The sequence below is a fragment of the Oryx dammah genome, unplaced genomic scaffold (assembly GCF_014754425.2).
Source record: "Oryx dammah isolate SB20612 unplaced genomic scaffold, SCBI_Odam_1.1 HiC_scaffold_22, whole genome shotgun sequence".
NCBI lineage: Eukaryota > Metazoa > Chordata > Mammalia > Artiodactyla > Bovidae > Oryx > Oryx dammah.
Genome location: NW_024070206.1, coordinates 54454652 through 54475475, shown reverse-complemented (window position 1 = coordinate 54475475; position 20824 = coordinate 54454652). Strand labels below are relative to the sequence as shown.

General features: G+C 41.1%; 1 pseudogene; it reads right to left on the bottom strand.

Moving 5' to 3' along the window:
* Window positions 1-18498: 18498 nt before the first annotated feature.
* LOC120880927 lies at window positions 18499-20824 on the bottom strand (annotated as a pseudogene).

Sequence of the window (20824 nt, the reverse complement as noted above, 5' to 3'; positions counted from 1 at the left end):
GGAAGAAACACAGGCTGGAATCAAGATTTCTGGGAGAAATCTCAATAACCTCAGATAATTCAGATGACACCACCCTTATGGCAGAAAGTGAAGAGGAACTAAAAAGCCTCTTGATGAAAGTGAAAGTGGAGAGTGAAAAGTTGGCTTAAAGCTCAACATTCAGAAAATGAAGATCATGGCATCTGGTCTCATCACTTCATGGGAAATAGATGGGGAAACAGTGGAAACAGTGTCAGACTTTATTTTTTGGGGCTCCAAAATCACTGCAGATGGTGATTGCAGCCATGAAATTAAAAGACACTTACTCCTTGGAAGAAAAGTTATGACCAACCTAGATAGCATATTCAAAAGCAGAGACATTACTTTGCCGACTAAGGTCCTTCTAGTCAAGGCTATGGTTTTTCCTGTGGTCATGTATGGATGTGAGAGTTGGACTGTGAAGAAGGCTGAGAGCCGAAGAACTGATGCTTTTGAACTGTGGTGTTGGAGGAGACTCTTGAGAGTCCCTTGGACTGCAAGGGGATCCAACCAGTCCATTCTGAAGGAGATCAGCCCTGGGTTTTCTTTGGAAGGAATGATGCTAAAGCTGAAACTCCAGTACTTTGGCTACCTCATGCGAAGAGTTGACTCATTGGAAAAGACTCTGATGCTGGGAGGGATTGGGGGCAGGAGGAGAAGGGGACGACCGAGGATGGGATGGCTGGATGGCATCACTGACTCAATGCACGTGAGTCTGAGTGAACTCCAGGAGTTGGTGATGGAGAGGGAGGCCTGGCATGCTGCGATTCATGGAGTCGCAAAGAGTTGGACATGACTGAGCGACTGAACTGAACTGAACTGAAGCATTTTCAAGATGGAGAGTCTGTGATGTTAATAATTATTCCACAATCTTCCTGAAATCCTAGAGCCCTACCACTGAACTAAATATAGGCATGTTTACTCACTGCACTGCTATGGTTAAGCAACCTGCACGCCCATCAGTCATCTAAAAATTGCCAGGAATTTCTGATTTTAAAGGAGGTACTCTCTTCAAAGTATCATAAATAAAACTCTCATCTGTTGGCGCAATCATCATTTGTTTATGTCTTTAAACTAAAACTTCATTAAATTCAATTACTGCAAGCAGCAATAACAAGTTCTTAAAAGTTCCTACTGTAACCACATCAACAAAAAACTAATGTAAGTGCTTAAACCGAGGAGAAAACTGTAGATTATCTCGTGAAAATAATCTGGTGGGTCTGATCAACGACTCAATCTCACTGGAAAAAATTCTTGTTTGACTTTACCTTTTCTGTAACCCTGTGTATGTGCTATAAACAGTGCTTGAATGTGTCGATTAAACTGATACCATATTGCAGGTACTTTCTCACTAAGGCGGGATGCAGAGACCAGACCGGATGAGTAACATTGTGACAGTATTTGGATCTGCAAGCATCTGAAACCAGATGCTTTCTCAAGCCAATGATTGGATTCAAAGATTGTAGAAGGAATATGAATGCACATGAAGGCTAGAACTAAAATCTTAGGTTTTACTGAACTTGGGGCAGGAGCAGTAACATTATTTTTGTATCTCTGTAAGAAAGACATTTTGAATGGATAATTGATAAATGCATAAAAATTGTTACTTCAAATATATTAAACAAAAATCTCTCTCTCTCTCTCTTTTTTTTTTTTTTGCGGCATGCAGGATCTTAGTTCTCCATCCAGGGATCAAACTTGTGCACCCTGTATTGAAACTGCGGCGTCCTAACCACTGGACTCTCAGGGGATTCCCTAAAGTGGTTCAAATCTTCACATGTATCTTTCGAAAACTATTTTCACAATGGAGACGACATTTATCATTGGCAAAATGATATTCTTCATGAAAATAGTATCTCTTGCTATAGTGCACAATTATTGCATATTCTTCTATTATGACGGAGGCGATGAATCATTATTTTAGCTGACAGATATGTAAAACTAACGAAGAGTGTTATTATTGATATTACTAATATTTGAGCAAACTCTGGGAGCTAGTGGAGGACAGAGGAGCCTGGCGGGCTATAGTCCATGGGGTCACAAAAGAGTCAGACACGACCTAGTGACTGAACAACAACAACAAATATTACTTTGAAGACACTTATGACAAGTAGAGTGTGCAGTTAACAGCTCTCTGAGGCCAATCCTAGGTTTGGTTTTACTCTGCTTTTTTTTTTTTTTAATAAGTTTTTATTTTGGGGGGTGCTCAGGGTCTTTACCGCCGCTCATGGGCTGTCTCGAGTTGCCGCGAGCCGGGGCTACTCTTCCTTACGAAGCGCGGACTTCTCACCGAGGTGTTTCTCTTGCTGCAACCCAAGGGCTTGGTTGTTCTGTGGCACGTGGGATCTCCCCAGACCAGGGCCCGAACCACGTCCCCCACGTTGGCAGGCGGATTCTTAACCACTGGACCACCAGGGAAGCCCCAGTTTTACACTGCTTTCGGTAATGTGATTCAAACCTGCTTAAAATTAAAACAGGGAAGATGTTACCTCGACGGATTGTGGGGTTTTTCCACCAACTCTGTGGTCTCATTTAAACAATATGATGCATATTCTTCTGTGTTATAAGAAGTCATACAGAGTATACGGGGCTTCATTAACATTGCATATTTCTGATTAATTATTAAAATTTCAATATAGTCTTGAATTTCTACTGCTATTTAAAAACAATTCAAGCTACATGGGTGCGTGTGTGCTAAAGTCACTTCAGTTGTGTCTGACTCTGTGCGACCCTATGGACTGCAGCCAGCCAGGCTCCTCCGTCCATTGGATTCTTCAGGCAAGAATACTGGAGTGGAGTGCCACGCCCTCCTCCAGGGGACTCTCCCAGACCCAGGGATCAAACAAACCCACATCTCTTGCATCTCCTGATAGGTAGGCAGGTTTTTCACCACTAGCGCCCCCTGGGAAGTCCCTCAAGCTGCAAATCTGTGATTAATGATACTGATATAATTTCCTTGATCGTTAAACTGAGCTTCATGCTACAGAAGTAACTAAACATAACCAGTGTAATAATATACCTTGAATGGAATTCCTTCTGAACAACAGTCTCAGCATTTCAGTAGAAGGGTGGCCTCAAGGAAAGAATTGACAGCCAGATGTAATAGCCCATGTGATAGAGATAAAAATTCACACAGCAATGGAGAGCTACCCTTTATAGATTTGCTGAAAATGGAGCAGTTACTAGAGGTTTAATGCTTAGAAGTATCTTACCATTATATTCTACAAGAGCCACCGATAATAAACCTTTCTGAAAGCCTGAAAGTGAAAATGAGTTATAAATTAAACATTCAGGAGGATAAAGAATTGACCATTAGCTGACAATTCCTGATAGTCTCCCTATTCAAGAGAGGAAAAATATATTACTACTTTGGGGACCTATTCTTAGGCTTCACCTACACTAGAATACTAGTTTATCACACATAGAAATAAAGATTGGCCCTCGTCACTTCAGTACACATGCAGCTTTGATGTCAGAGAGGAATTGGCATGTGTTTTTAAATAATAATATTGTGCTCAGTCCATCAGTCGTGTCTGTTTGCGACCCCCATGAACTGTATACCTCGCCAGGCTCCTCTGTCCATGGGATTTTCTAGGCAAGAACACTGGAGTGGGTTCCTATTACCTTCTCCAGGGAATAAAATTAATAACATATAACAAATTATCTAACCACAGCGGTCAGAATGGTGGTACTAGTTACAGAGTTATTGGCTCTCAGTGCCAAAGCACCCTTTCTACAAGGCTTCCTGACATGGGGTTGGGGTCTCTGCAACCCATGTCTCAGCTCTGCCTACTGGTTCCCCGTGGGTCCTGCCTGTGGTGGGGGTGGGGGCGCTGGCGAGAGGCTAGCAGGCTGAGGATGAGGACCCCCCTTCCTGAGGGTCCAGTCTGCTCCTGTTACTCTGTTGCCACCCCAGCAACAACAGCAGAAGATGAACCAGTCTGCAATTTTTCTAACCCATGAAGGGCTAGCCTCAAAGTATGTCCTCAAGATGCACCAGCATCAGCCAGCTTGCAGAAGTCTCAGTCCCAGTGCCGAGGAACAAACCCTTCTCAGGGTGTCAGCTCTAAGGGACCTCCCCACACAAATTCCTCTTTAGTTCCTCAAAGAGGAGGGAACACCCTGCAGTTGTTACTGTGGCGGTGGATTAGTGTTCTCCTTTTAACCTGTTCAGCACTTCAAACATAGTGAACAATAGTCTCTTCCTTCCTTTCTTCCCCTTCCTTTCCTTCGGCCTCACTGCAAAGCTCAAAGGATCATAGTTCCCCGACCAGGGATCGAACCCGTGCCCTCTGCAGTGGAAGCACAGGGCCTTAACCACTGGACCACCCGGGAAGTCCCCATAATTTACGATTCTTTCCGTTAAACTACGTTTAAAAAAAATGTCATTTCTGTCTCTTGATTGACACAAGTATACTTAGAAGAAAGGGATGAAAACCATTCAACTATACAAAAACCATCAACTATAACAGCTGGGACTTTACAGAGGTCCACATTTACTTGGAAGGTCAAATGTCTAAGCTTATGATATTTTATAAAAAGGAAGTGGTGAGGTCCAGTTTATTTTTTCCTTGGTTGCTTGCACTTGTGGTGTCATATCTAAGAAACCGTTGCCTAAGTCAAGAGACATTACTTTGCCAACAAAGGTCCGTCTAGTCAAACCTATGGTTTTTCCAGTAGTCATGTATGGATGTGAGAGTTGGACTATAAAGAAAGCTGAGCACCAAAGAATTGATGCTTTTTAACTGTGGTGTTGATGAAGACTTGTGAGAGTCCCTTGGACAGCAAGGAGATCCAGCCAGTCCATCCTAAAGGAAATCAGTCCTGAATATACATTGGAAGGACTGAGACTGAAGCTGAAACTCCAATACTTTGGCCACCTGATGCAAAGAGCTAACTCATTTGAAAAGACCCTGATGCTGGGAAAGATTGAAGGTGGGAGGAGAAGGGGATGACAGAGGATGAGATGTTGAATGGCATCACTGGCTCAATGGACATGAGTTTGAGTAAACTCAGGGAGTTGGTGATGGAGGGAACCCTGGCGTGCTGCAGTCCATCGGGTCGCAAAGAGTCAGACACGACTGAGTGACTGAACTGAACTGAGGTCAAGGTCATAAAGATTCAGACCTAGGCTGTCTTCTATGAGTTTTATGGTTTTAGTTCACACATTTATTTAGCAAATGAACCTGTACCAAAAAAAAAATCCTAAAGCAAAATATGTTTACCTTTTTAACCTTTTTGCAATTTCAAACATGTCTTTCATGACAATAATCATTCTGCTATAAAGTGAAAGCTCCAAGCATATAATTTTAAAAGTCCAATGATCTAAAACTATTTGGGAACTTAAAATACCCAGACTGAACTATAAAAAGTACAATTCATTCTTTTCAAGAGCTTACTGCATGTTTGTTTCTTCAATGCTGAAAATAAAGCTGCTGCATTTAATGTCAAATTGACATCAGTTAATTGTATAGGTTTTTTTTTTTTTTTGCAATTTCTAATGTTAAGTAGCTCAGGCGCATTCATTTATATACTGTTTATATTCAAATCATTTCTATTCTACTTACTAGGTTTGTTTTTCTTTTTTGGCCAAATAGGTTTCAGTTTCATTTTTATTCCTCATTAAAGCTTACTCATGCTATACATTACTATGGAGAATACTTAGGTTACTCAATAGTGTATGTTGTTTAAAAAAGTTTATGAGCAGCAAATTGTGCATTTGGCATCGAAGGAAATCATTTTTATTTCTCTTAGGGTAAATAATTCAAATTCTGGCTGCTCAGGACAGTCTGATCCCTCAAAACTCATGATTAGTCATTTCATGCTTATGAGGAAAAACAAACCAATGTCTCTTATATTTGCTGTCCACATCACCTGAAGCAGATTTATAGTTGTGCATAGCGCTTCCCTGATGGCCCATGGGTAAAGAATCACTTGCAATGCAGGGGACACAAGAGAAGTTAGGTTCCCTCTCTAGACTAGTAAGATCTCCTGGAGGAGGGCTTGGTAATCCACTCCAGTATTCTTGCCTGGATAGTCCCATGGACAGAGGAGCCTGGCGGGCTAACAGTCCAAAGGATCAGACACAACTAAGCGAGTAACAATTTTTTCATAGAAAAATGATTTATTGCTTGAATCTCCCCCATCCTTAAAACTCGTCTCTCACTAGCCAAATCCTCTGAGCTGATGCTGTGCAGAGGTTGGAGCGTATCTGAGCTCTTCATCCTGTAAATGTCATGACTCCCTAAATTGGAATAGGGTTTTGCTTCTAACTTCATGATGGAAAGACTATGCCCCATAATTTAATTAGCTGATCATTCTAATTTACTAGTTTAACTTCTTTTGAGCATTGTGTCACTTGGCCCAACATTTTGAGACTTCATGGAAAAGCGTACAGTTTCTGGGCAGGGTGCCTTCATTCACTGAACCAATATGGCACCGTCATTATTTGAAATAACCCTTCTATTCTTTTGGATTGGAAGGTGTTCAGCCAGACCTATTGATGCGTGCTCTTAATGACCAGTTGTGTACAAAGCACCTGCTTTCCTGAGAAAGGATCTTGTTTCTAAAACACAGCTAGTCCTTGCCAAGAGGCGGGTGTATGTTTCATTGGCTGGCTTGATGCTTTATCAGGGTGCCTGTCTGGGCTTTGTCGCTGCGGTGCTCAGTCCAAATTTCTTCCTTCTCGCTTTGTTCTGGGAAGGTCCTGCCATGAATCAGTTTCCATCCCTCCTCTTAGAAGCTGGATCGTGCTGTGCCCAGCCCTGCAGCGAGATTGTGCCGTGATATGAATACAATGGTTCCAGTTCCTGCCACCTTCTCAGGGGAGTTGTTCCGGTCCAAGGACGGGCAAGGAGATACAGTCTGCACCTCCCCCTCCCCACCGCGGTCAGCAAGCACCGCCCCTCCCATTGGTCCCCTCCCAGCCGCCCGCCTCCCTCCCTGCTGAAAGGACTCCCATTGGAATCAGGGGGCAGGGCCCGCAAAGTCAGGGGTCGAGTTATCTGTTCCTTTTGTCCCGGGACAGATGGTTCCAGCAGACCCGGCTTGAAACGGGGAAGTACTCCCTCAGGAGAAATCACCTGAAACTCAGCGTACCTGAGCGAAAAAGCAGCCGCAGACTCTCCCTAACTAACTCTGTGACCTTGGGCTTGAAGCCTCCTGTCTTCACATCTCAGTTTCCACATCGTAAAAAGGTGGAAGTGAACTAGATTCCTTTCTTTATTTCCTGCCAATGGATCAGCGCTTTGGGAATCTAATGAAACCCATGTTCTTTCTCTTGAAATAGTGCACACAGACAAACAAGAAAAGATTATAAAAAGTTAAGAAGAAATGGTTTATAATATATTTTAAACAATGTGTTACTATATACTACTAACAGCTATAATTGTAGTTAATAACTAAAGTCTCTTGAAAAATGTCAAAAGAAATACTTGATTTCTGATGCAACTTTGACTAAAATATATACTTTAGAAAAAAAAAAAAAAAGTTAGGGATTGACTGGCACCCTGGAGGTCTAAGGCCACTGGGTTTAAAAAAGAAGAAGCAAATAAGCAAAACCAGAAACACAACCTCTAAGTTCACTTTGATGATCCGTGTCCTGTGACTCCAGCCTCTTTGGTCCAGGCTCTTGACCTGCCTTGAATATCCTCAGCCGGCCCTGATGCCTCATTTCTGCGTGACGTCATGTATTCATTTCCGCCCCCTTTTATTTTTTTTAAGTTGCTCAGTCCTGTCCGACTCTTCACGACTCCATGGACTGTAGCCTACCAGGCTCCTCTGTCCATGGGATTTTCCAGAAAACAGTACTGGAGTGGATTGCCATTTCCTTCTCCATGGGATCTTCCCGACCTAGGGATCGAACCCAGGTCTCCCACATTGTAGACAGACGCTTAACCGTCTGAGCCAACTGTAAAGCGACACTTTGGGGAAAAAATCATGAAACCTCAGATGAGACACTGTAGGACTCGATTGTTGGCCATGTCTTTTCACTTCTGAAATTTCTCTCTTTTTTATTCTTATTTCTTTTGGGCTGCGCTGGGTCTTCGTTGCTCAGTGGGCTCTCTCTAGTTACGTGAGAGGGGGGTGAGAGGGGCTACGCTGACTGCGGTGCCCTGGCCTCTCGCTGCGGCGGGCTCGCGAGTCTAGCCCCATAGGCTCTAGGCGCTCCGGCTTCACCAGCAGCTGCATGTCGGCTCCTAGTCGTGGCTCATGGGCTTAGCTGCTTGGTGGCATGTGGAATCCTCCCGGACCAGGGATCCAACCCTGTCCTCAGCATTGGCAGGCGGACTCTCAACCACTGAACGACCAGGGACGTCCCCATATCTCTTTTTTAAAAATTATTTTTAAAAATTGTGGTAAGATACAAAGTTCACCATCTTAGTTATTTCTACCTGTAGAGCTCATTGGCATACATATATTCACATTGCTGTGCAGCCATCACCATTATTCATCTTCAGAACTTTAAAAAAAATCTTCGGAAGAATTTAAAAAAAAATCTTCTGGAACTCTGGACTCATTAAACAATAACCCTTCATTCCTCCAGCTCCTGGCAGCCACTATTCTACTTTCCATCTCTTTAAATTTGACCACTCTAGGTATTTCATGTAACTGGAATTATACAGTATTTGTTCTGTGTTTTCTTATTTTGCTTTGGTCCTTGTGGTCCATCCACATTGTAACATGTGTCAGAATTCCATCCCCTTTTTTAAAAAATTGGAGTATAATGCTTTACAATGTTGTGTCAGTTTCCGATGTACAGCAGCGTGAATGCGCTGTAAGTATGTGTATATATATGTGTATCTCCTCCTCTTGAGCCTGCCTCCCACCCTCCCATCCCCACTCTGTAGATTACCAAAGAGCACCGAGCTGAGCTCCCTGTGCTACACAGCAGCATTCCACTAGCTTCTATTTGACACACAGTAGCATATATATGTCAGAGCTGCTCTCTCAATTCACCCCATCTTCTCCTTTCCCTCTTGCATCCACCCCTCTGTTCTCTACATCTGAGTTTCTATTTCTGCTCTGCAAATAGCTTCATTACCACCATTGTCTAGATTCCATATATAAGGCTGAATATTATTTTATTGTATAAATGAAAAAACATTTTGCTTATCTGTTCACCTGTTGAGCAACACTTGGGTTGCCTCTGCGGGTTGGCTATTGTGAGTAAAGCTGCTAGGAAAAGGTATAAACAAATATCTGTGTAAGCCCTTGCTTTCATTTATTTGGGGTATATGCTGGCAATTCAGTGTTTCATTTTCTGAGGAACTGCTGTACCAGTTTCCATAGCAGCGATATCATTATACATTCCCACCACCACTGCTCGAACATTCCAATTTCTCCATATCTTCGACAGCACTTATCACTTCATATTTTTTTTTTTAATAGTAGACATCCTAATGGGTGATAATAGTAGACATCCTAATGGGTAAGGTGATATCTCTCTGTGGTTTTAGTTTGAATTTCCCTAATGATTAGTGTTGTTGAGCATCTTTTCCTGTGCGTAGCTGCCATTTGTAGTTCTTCTTTGGAGAAATGTTTATTCAAGGTCTTTCGTCCTTTTTAACTCCAACCTCTACATTTCCCTGTGCTTTATTCTCTGGTCCTTTTCTCTGTTTTAGATTTTTGATCAGTCAGTGGTGTTAGATACCCATATAATTTAATTCTGTGGTAGACTTTAGTGTTAAAGGGGAGCTTCCCTGGTAGCTCAGCTGGTAAAGAATCCACCTGCAATGCAGGAGACCCCAGTTTGATCCCTGGGTTGGGAATATCTGCTGGAGAAGGGAATGGCTACCCACTCTAGGATTCTGGCCTGGAGAATTCCATGGGCTGTATAGTCCATGGGGTCACAAAGAGTCGGACACAACTGAGTGACTTTCACTTTCACCTTACTTTAGTGTTTAAAAAAAGAACAGTTGCTTAGTTTTCTCTTATTTATTACTATTACTGTTATTGCATTTTTGTTCCTGAAATTGAAATGAGTCTAAAAAATAAGCAACACACTCATTATCAGAGAATTGCAAATCAGAGGTACCATTTCACACCAGTCAGAATGGCTGCGATCCAAAAGTCTACAAGCAATAAATGCTGGAGAGGGTGTGGAGAAAAGGGAACCCTCTTACACTGTTGGTGGGAATGCAAACTAGTACAGCCACTATGGAGAACAGTGTGGAGATGCCTTAAAAAACTGGAAATAGAACTGCCATATGACCCAGCAATCCCACTGCTGGGCATACACACCGAGGAAACCAGAATTGAAAGAGACACGTGTATCCCAATGTTCATCGCAGCACTGTTTATCATAGCCAGGACATGGAAGCAACCTAGATGTCCATCAGCAGTTGAATGGGTAAGAAAACTGTGGTACATATACACAATGGAATAATACTCAGCTATTAAAAAGAAGACATTTGAATCCATTCTAATGAGGTGAATGAAACTGGAACCTATTATACAGAGTGAAGTAAGCCAGAAAGAAAAACACCAATACAGTATACTAACACATATATATGGAATTTAGAAAGATAGTAATGATAACCATATATGGGAGACAGCAAAAGAGACACAGATGTATAGAACAGTCTTTTGGACTCTGTGAGACAGGGCGAGGGTGGGATGATTTGGGAGAATGACATTGAAACATGTATATTATTATACGTGAAATGGATTGCCAGTCCAGGTTCGATGCATGAGACAGGGTGCTCTGGGCTGGTGCATTGGGATGACCCTGAGGGATGGGATGGGGAGGGAGGTGGGAGGGGGTTCAGGATGGGGAACACATATACATCCATGGTTGATTCACATCAATGTACGACAAAACCACTACAATATTGTAAAGTAATTAGCCTCCAATTAAAATGAATAAATTTATAAAAAAATAAATAAATCCAAACTCCTAAAAAAAAATAAGCAACAGAAGAAACTTGCCTACTGTCAGTTATAAAACAACTATCATTGCCTATCTGCCTACTAATGTAGACACACTTTGAAGATTTTATGCATCTATCAGATTAGCTTACTTATTTCCATCGATGTCATTTCACAGGGTTAAATTGTAATTAACACTTTGCTCACTAATTATTAAATAAATGTCTACAAAAAATTACACCACGGTGTAACATTGGAACCAAAAGAAAAAGATCTCACAGAAGACTGTTATATACCAGGGAATGTAATGAAAAACAAGAAAACCGGCGATATCTGCCGAATTGTCATAGAAATTCATTGGAAATTATAAAATACTCATGAGGGAGCAAAGGAAAAGGCTGAGCTGATTCCATCTTGAAAAAGAAGGAAACTGCATCTTGCACTTTCAGTGAGCTTTGGACTATGTGCCTAGTAGCCATGGGGATAACATACCTATGGTGAAACTGTCCTCCCAGACTGATAAACACCAGATTCCATACCAAGATTTCCCGTCGCCAAAAAGAATGTAATAGTCCCCTATGTGGTCAGTCACCTTTGCGATCTTTATGGCACGCTTTGATGTAGGCTACAATGTATAACCAGCTGACACTTCTGATTATGAATCATGGCTGTAACCTGATTGTATTGCCCTTTAACACTTTCCAGGCTAGGTTTAAGCAATTTGTGGATGTGGGCTTGAGCAGTACACTTAGGGTATATAAGTTTTTCACAAAAGTTGGCCGGAGTCCTTGGCTAAGAGGAAACTCTGCCTTGGGCCCGCTTGTGCTTCTGAGTGAGTTTGTTTCCCGGGACACTTACAATACTCAGAGATAAATGCCTTCCCTGGTGGCTCACACTTAAAGCATTACATGCCAAAAATTTGGGGACAAATCTAAAGTAAAATATAAATTTATGCCTTTGGATACATTTGTCAGAAAGCAGATGAGAATAAAGACCTTCCCTGTCCTTTGAGTTCAGCCATGTCCTAGACCAGCTGCTGGCCTCGGAAATGCAAGGCATACAAGCAGGCCTCACACATCAGTATCGCCTGCTGATATCTGTGCTTCTGTCTTTCTTTCTCTTTTAAATATTTATGTGGCTGCACCTGGTCTTAGTTGCGACATGCGGGATCTAGTTCCCTGGCTAGGGATCAAATCCGACTCCTCTGCACTCAGCGTGCAGTCTTAGTCACTGGACCACCAGGGAAGTCTACATTTCTGTCTGTCTTAAGCCGCAGATAGTTTGGTCTCTGTTAGAACAGCTGAGCCAGTATTCCAATCAACGGAGATCTACTTTACACCTCTTAAAAGATAAACTCCACCTCCATGAAGTGACATGATAAGCCATGACACCAACATGGTAAACCATGACACTAACCAAGGAAGGCAAGGGAAATGTCTTTGAAACTTGGGGTGGAGGAGGTGTTTAAAAGACCTCCAAAAGTACCATCCATAGTGACTAAAAATGAGAGATTTGACTATGTAAAAATTGAGGGAGGACCTTTGTTGAATGAAGGACAACACTGAAAAAGTTAAATGAGTGACAAACCAAAAAGAATATTTTCAACGTGCAAAGCGTGGGCATAGATCAACATCTAGATTATAAAAGGACTCTAGTCAGTCAACGAGAAAAAGATGGGGAATGGTATTCATTTTCTGTATGCTATTATAACAAATGACTGTAAACTTGGTGCCTTGAAATAACACAGATTTACATTGTACAGTTTAGTAGGTCAGGAGTCTGACGTGGGTCTCACTGGGCTAAAATCAAAGTTGTGTCTGCAGGGTTCTGTACCCTCTGCAGACTCTAGAGGAGACTCTGTCTCTTAGCTTTTCCAGCTTCTAGATATGCCAGTGTTCCTGGGCTCATGGCTCCTTCCTGCATCTTCAAAGCTAGAAAAATCAGGTTTATCTTTCTCACACTGCCTCAATCTGACCTCCCTTTCTAGCTTCCTTTTCCACCTTTAAAGCCCCTGGTAACCACATAGAGCCCACTTGCACCATCTAGGATAATCTTCCTATTCTAAAAATTAGCTAATTAGGAATCTTAATTTTCCTTTGCCCTGGAAAAGAACATATGTGCCTGGAGTTAATACATTGACTTCTTTGGGAGAACCATCATTCTGCCTACCAGGAACACACCAGAACAAGACAGGGGACATGCAAACTTCTAGAAGGAGGAACACTAACATTTAGAAAAGTTAGTTCTGAAACTACCAGCCCAATGACCTAAGCAGCATCAGGAAATTCATTCATTTATTCAATTGGAATATTTACTAAGCAGATATCGTGGATGAGATTCCTATAGAAATGCAAAGATGCAGAGTTTCCAGGGATCTGCTATAGGCATCCTTGATACTCAGCCTGTCCAGGGCCATAGAAGGTGTCCTGAGATACTATAAATAAAGTCTATTGACTGGGCACCAGCCCTATAAGAGATGTTCTTTGGAATTCCAAGACTTCTGTCTTCATTTGGGAGTCAGAATGACACAGGGTTTAATCTAATAACTGTGGAAAATTACCTTCCCAATTAAAGAGAAGATCAAAATTATTTTAAAATTACCACTTTAGGCTCTGGACTACGTTTTTGCCTTAACTGATGTCTCATTCTTCCTTAGAGATACCTACTTTTAAAACTGAGCCAGAAAAATATCTACAGTATCAAAATGCATTCTGTGGCAGTGATTGGAATCAGTATTTTATTTACAGAGCCAAGATACATTCAGTACAGCTGTATTCATCAGCCAAAGCAGGACTGAAAGTCAGGGTCATTTTCAGAACATATATTAAATAGATTACTTTCAGCTGGAGCACAAATGGAGTTCATTATTATTAAAGTTGAGTTGAGAGAGGTTACCCACATGGGAATCACCTGATCACAGGAATCTATATCTGTGTGCTGGATCTCAAAGGAGCTGCCTGGTTATTTTTTTTTTTTTTGGAGCTGGCTTTTATTACATTTTCCTGGAAGTAACACTTAACCAGCATCATATAACTGATGGTCATAATGAGGTTATGTGAATTTACACGTTGAAAAAATATCTGAACATAGTCACAGGATTGCTTTGAACTTCCCCTGCACTCTTTATCCAAGGACTTCCCCATCATTAGCTGGTTAAATTTCACAGTTTGGAAATCAAAGCATACATTTACCTCATTTTAACAAAGAGAATGTTTGGGGAAGTTAAAATATAGAGTAGACAGTTATCCCAATGGAAAGGAAGTAGAGGAATGGGGTAGGTACATCTTGCATTTACTGAATAATGTAGATGATAAATTTAATGAATCTTCAAGGTTCACGTAAGGACCACCCATCTAATCTATCACTTTAGAAGGGACACATATAAATGTCACCAGATAGAGGGGAAAAACACTCTCACAGATTTGTGGGAAAGGGTGCTGTGTGTCTTTACAAAAATAAGGTTTTTATAAAAGAAATTCTTGTTCTCAACTGAATGTCTCCTTACTGCTTTTCATTTTGTAACACTTTACTGAGATATAATTCACGTAGCATATAACTCACCAATTTAAAGAGTACATATCAATCAATGGCTTTTAATATATTTACAGAAGTGCAACCATAACCACAAGCAATTTTAGAACATTTTTATCACTTCACAAAGAAACCCCTCACCCCTTAGCTGTTACCCCTCTGTGCCTCCAATGAACCCCAAATCTAAGGAAGCAGGAAACCATTTTCTCTCTCTACAGATTCGCCTATTCTGGACATTTCCTATAAATAAGATCATATAACTTGCCGTCTTCTGTGTCTGGCTACTTTCACTTGACTCTGTTTCCAAGGTTCATCCGTGCTGTAGCACGGATCAGTATTTTATGCCTCTTTTAGCTACATAGTATTTTATTGCATAGCTATGATTTATCCATTCTATACCTTTTTTGTTTCTCTCTTCATGACTTGATGGACCTTGAGTTGTTTCTCCCTTTGGGCTCTCAGGAACAATGCTGCTCTAAACATTCCTGTGTCAAGTTTAGCAGTTATGTATTTAGCAGTTATGTTTTCACTTGAGGGGTATACACTTACAAGCAGAATTGCTGGGTCATATGCTAACTCTGTGTTTAGCACTGTTTGACTCTTTTTCAAAGTTGCTGTCATTATTTTACATTTCACCAGCAGTGTAGCAGGGTTGTGATTTCTCCAGATTCTCTCTTATTATTTATTCTTTGACTTTTTATTTTTAAAGTTTCAATTAATTTTTTTCTTGAGGGAAAATTCACATGACCTAGAGTTAACATTTTAAAATTTACCGTTCAACTGCATTTAGTACATTTCACCATATTGGGTGACCATCATCATTATCTGGGTCCAAAACATCTTCAATACCCACAAAGGATACTTTGTAGTCACTTATCAGTTTCTCCCCAGTGCCCCTCCCACCAACCCCTAGCAACCAGCAATCTGCTGTATGGGTCTATGAATTTGCCTGTTTTTGGACATTTCATGCTGTTATTAACTGAATGGTTTGCCCCCTAAATCCATATGTTGAAGTTCTGACTCCCAATGTGATTGTATTGGGTTGACCTAAAAGTTCATTCAAGTTTTTCTGCCCAATCTTATGGAAAAGATTGGACCCTAGAGAACTTTTTGGCCAACCCAGTATTTGGCAGGAATACCAAAGAAAGGGTTTCCTTGGTAGCTCAATGGTAAAGTTTGCTAACTCAGGAGATGCAGGCTCAATCCCTGAGTTGGGAAGATCCCCTGGAGAAGAAATGGCAACTTAATCCAGTATTCTTGCCTGGGAAATTCCATGGACAGAGGGGTTTGGCAGGCTACAGTCCATGGGATAGCAAAGAGTTGGACATGACTTAAAGCAACAAATAAAGAAAAAGGAAGTAATTAAGGTTTAATGAGGTCAAAAGGTGAGGCCTCAATCCAATAGGACTGGTGTCCTTATAAGAAGCAGCAGAGTCACCAGGAAGCCCCTTCCCGCTCCTTCCCTCTCCCTCCACCACATACGCACAGAGGAAGGAACACAGTCAGAAGGCAGACTTCTTCAGGCCAGAAAGACAGGCTTCCCCAGAAACTACATTTTCAGGCATTTTGACTTCTTGCCTCGGGAACCGTGTGAAAATATGTTTCTTTTGTTTATGCTGCTCAGCCTGTAACATTTTTGTTTTGCCATCTGGAGCAGACTAACACACAGATAGTTGGAACCATGAAATATGTGGCCTTATGTGACTTGCATCTTTCACCAAATAGAATGTTTTCAAAGGTCATCCTTGTGGTGGCATGGACCACTCCTTCATTTCTTTTTCATGGCTGAGTACTATTCAATAGGACAGATTTGCTGTGTTTTGTTTCCATTCCTCCATTTATGGACATGTGAGTTCTTTTCACCTTTGGCTATTGTAAATAGTGTTGTTATGGGTACTTATGTGCAAGTACTTCCTTGAATTCCCGTTTTCAATAATCTTGGGGTAGGAGATGCCAAAGACACAGGTTCAATCCCTGGGTTGGGAGGATTGCCTGGAGGAGGGCGTGGAAACTTATTCCAGTATTCTTGCCTGGAGAATCCCATGGACAGAGGAGCCTGCTGGGCTATGGCCCAGAGGGTTGCCAAGAGTTGAACACAACTGAAATGACTTAGCATGCATAAATCTAGGAACAGAATTGCTCAGTCATATTTTGATTCCATGGGGCTTCCCAGGTAGCGCTAGTAGTAAAGAATCTGCCTGCAATGCAGAAGATGCAAGAGACTTGGGTTGGATACCGGGGTTGGGAAGATCCCCTGGAGGAGGAAGTGTCAACCTGCTCTAGTACTCTTCCTTGGAAAAACCCCATGGACAGAGGAGCCTGGTGGGCTACAGTTCATGGAGGTGCAAAGAATCAGACACGACTGAGCAGAAAGCACACACACATATGTTGATTCTGTGTTTGTCGTTTTGAAAAGCTGCCAGGCTGTTTTCCACAGTGGCTGCACCATTTTCCACTTCCACCAGCAATGTGTATGAGGTTCACAGTTTCTCCATGTCCTTGCCAACCATGTTATCTTCAACATTTTTTATGATAGCCATCCTAGAGGGTGTGAGTAGTATCTCATTCTGGTTTTTGATTTTCATTTCTTTGATGACTAATAATGTTTAGGATCATCCTAGCCATAGCTACATCTTTTTTTGAAGAACTATCTATTTAGAATCTTTACGCATTAAAATTCAGTCATGTGCCATCTTAATGTGGAGCTGTGAAGGTTCTGTGTGTATTTCTGATAATAGATCTTTATTATATATATGATTTGTCATATTTTCTTTCACTCTCAGGTTATCTTTTCACTTTCTTGATAGTGTCCCTAGAACCAAAAAAGTTTTAAATGTGATGGTCTAAATTATCTATATATATTTTTTGCCTATGTTTTTCTTTCATGTCTAAGAAACCATTGCCTAATTCACACTCTTTAAGATTTATGCCCTATTGTCGTCTGAGAATTTTATAGTTTTAGCTCTTGCATTTAGGATTTTGATCTATTTTGAGTTAATTGTATAGACGATGTGAGGAATGGATCCAAATTCATTCTTTTGCATGTAGATATCCAATTCCATTTGTTGTAACAAAACAAAACAAAACAAAATCACTGTTCCTTCCCCCATTGAATTGTCTGGGAGCACTCATTGATAACCAATTGACTATACATGTGAATGATTATTTCTGGACTTTCAATTCTATTTCAAGAGTCGATATCTCTGTCCCTATGTCGGTACCAAGCATTCATGAATACTGTAGCTTTGTAGTAAGTTTTGAAACGGGGAAGTACAAATCCTTCAATTTTGCTCTTTTTGAGATTGTTGTGGTCAGTCTGATGTTATTTCCATGTGAATATTATTTTCTGATAGATAAACTTGTAAATTTTCACTGAAAAGGCAGTTGGGTATTTGATAGAAATTGCTATGCATCTGTAGCTTAATTTGGAGAGTATCGCCATGTTAAAAGCAGTAAATATTTTAATCAAGGACACAGGATGTCATCCCATTTATTCATGTCTTCTTTAATTTCCTTCAATCATATTTTATAGTTTTCAGTGTAGAAGTATTACATTTACTGTCTTAAATTTATTTCTAGGTGTTTTATTCTTTTTGATGTTACTATAAATGGAATAACTTTCTTAATTTAATTTTTGAATTGTTTATTGCTAGCATATAGACATATAATTGATTTTTTTTTTTTAGCATTATGGGAGTTTTATTTGGAAGTGAACTTTTAACTATCATTACAAATGCCAAGAGATACTACACAAAACATCCACAGGAATTTTTTTCATCTTTTTTTTGAATTGTTCACAAACATTTCCTACATAATCCAACATACAACAGAGAAATGGTACATCTTTTTCTTTCAATTTGCATACAATGGAAAAACAAGTGTATATATATATATATATATATTACAAAGTTTAACTAATAGACACTACCAAGCTGACAGTTTAAGTCTATATGTGAGAAATTATCTAATAAAAAATAACCCGAATTTATTTAGCATCGGTCACTTCCATAATCAAGTGTTATTCTGATTGATAAAACTTGTCATTAAGCTTCTGGTATAAGCTTATACCACTATTCCATCGGTTGTGTTGCTCCCCACCTTGGTTCTTCAGAATCACGAACAGAAAATCATTGCAAAGTAGGGGCAAGCATTTGCAAAAACAAACAAAAATCCCCAGCTTATTATAAGCACGAATGTGTGGTGGAATTTCCTTCCAAGCAATGGACTTCAAATCATTAAGAATCACCAGAACTGAGTATTGTCAAGATATTTTGCCTAAGTCCAAGAAGAGATGCCATTTATTTATATCCAACAGAGGACTGAAAATTAAACTTAGTGTTCCGTTTGGGGGTAGGTTGGAGGGAATTCAGCCATTTGAAAAATGACCATCTTAAAAAAAATGACCACCAAAAATAGGTTCACTAAATTTATTTTAAAAATCATAAAACGTCTCTTACAAAAGAGCATTACATTCTGCACACTGCTCTGAATAGACGCCAGGGACATATGGACTACTGTTACTTTTCCTCCCTGTCCCACCACCCCAAATGTTACAGTGACCACAAAGCGAAGTGTTCACAATAATTACATGGGGGGACTTCTTTCAACCACCAACAATGAACAAAAATTAAAATTCACTCACTCTGCTGCTGTTTCAAAATTTCACTGTTAGTTTTTGCACACCCTCCCCCACCCCCACCCTGTTTGTAAGGAACTAAAACGTTACATCTGGTGAACAGCAAAGATTTCACTACACCTCAAATGCAGAACACCTATGAAGCAGAGGAATGTTGGCTTTTTAAACAGAAGCAGATAAAAAAAAAAAAAAGATGCAGGACTCCTTCAGTTCTTCACTAGTCTTAGAAAAACTTTCCAGAATACTGCTTCACACTGTTCTGCAGCAAATACTGTGCATTCTGTATCTGGTCCTGTGTTCCTGTAATGGTAATGATCCGATCTCCGGATCCTTCTAAAGGCTCATCAATTTTGATCGAAGCTCCTGACTCATGACGGATTTGTTTAATCCGCTGACCACCTTTGCCAATAATAGATCCAGCCAAATCTTTGGGAATAGTTACTTGTGTAGTAATAATAGGTCCACCAAGATCACCATATGAGCCACGACCCCCTGCATAGGAATAATCATATCCAGAGCCACCCTGTGGTTCATAAGCCATCTGCCACTCTGATGGGCTCCATGTATCTATTGCAGAATCCCAGGTTTCATCAGCACTGAAACCAACCATGCCATCATAACGGTCTCCAGGTCTTCCTCTTCTGTCATAGGCCATTAGATCTCCTCCTCTAGGTGGTGGTGGTGGTGGAAGAGGAAGATTTCGAGCTCTACTACCTCCCCGGCCACCTCGTCCGGGAGGGGGTGGAGGAGGTCCTCGACGAGGGCTCATATCATCATAATCTCTTCTGGAGGGAGGCATGGGACGGCCCCCCCCGCCCCCCCCGCCGACCAGGCGGCATTCTGTCTAAACCACCTCTTCCCCGCATGGGAAATCCCACAGGACGTCCACGGCGGTCATCAAACATCATTGTAAAACCACCATAGTCATAGGTTTCATCATAAAAATTGGGATCATAAGGCTGAGCGCGTCCTTTGATGGGAGACTCTGATATAAGATCAAGGATGATCTTTATGCACTCTACAACCCTATCAGGTTTTCCTCCGATAAGAACGACCCTGTCAGTAGATTGAGGACAACATTCCTGGAAAAGCTTGATTGTTGTCTGAGTGTTCTCTCGAAGTTCTTTGATTTTAGCACCTTTGACTCCAATAATTCCTCCTGCCAGACTCTGATGAATCAACAGTCTCAACTCGCAGTCAAAGTCGCTTCCTTTATAGTGTTGGTAATTTAAGCATTCCACAGCATCAGATTCGAGCAGGAGCTGGCTGGTTGCAGTGGGTGATGGCAACTGCAGGCCCTCTTCCAAGGTAGGGATGATTTTCTTCAGAATTTCTCCAATCGTTTCAATATCAGCACTGATACTCAATATGCGCTCGGGGCCACTGCTGTCTGGGACTGAAACACTGGCATTGTAGTCTGTACGGAGAGCCTTAATATTCTTGCCTCCTTTTCCAATCACTGCCCCAGCATTCTTGCTCTGAAGCAGAATGCGTAATTCAACCATCTCATCAGTGTTTCTAGATCTTTTAAAAGCTTGTTCCTCTTCCATGTCTTCAGCAGGGTGTTTACCAAATTCGCCATTGGTTTCGGTGTTGGGAAAGGTTTCCTCTGGCTGTTCAGTTTCCATTTTCTTGTATTCAAGGGACACACCAATCAGTTATTAAATATATCCTTCCAGGGCAGAACTGAAGTGTTCTGGGCGGGACCAACTGACACCTTAGTGCCAGCAAAGGTACCGTCCCTATGCCGCCGCGCCTCCTCAGCCGGTC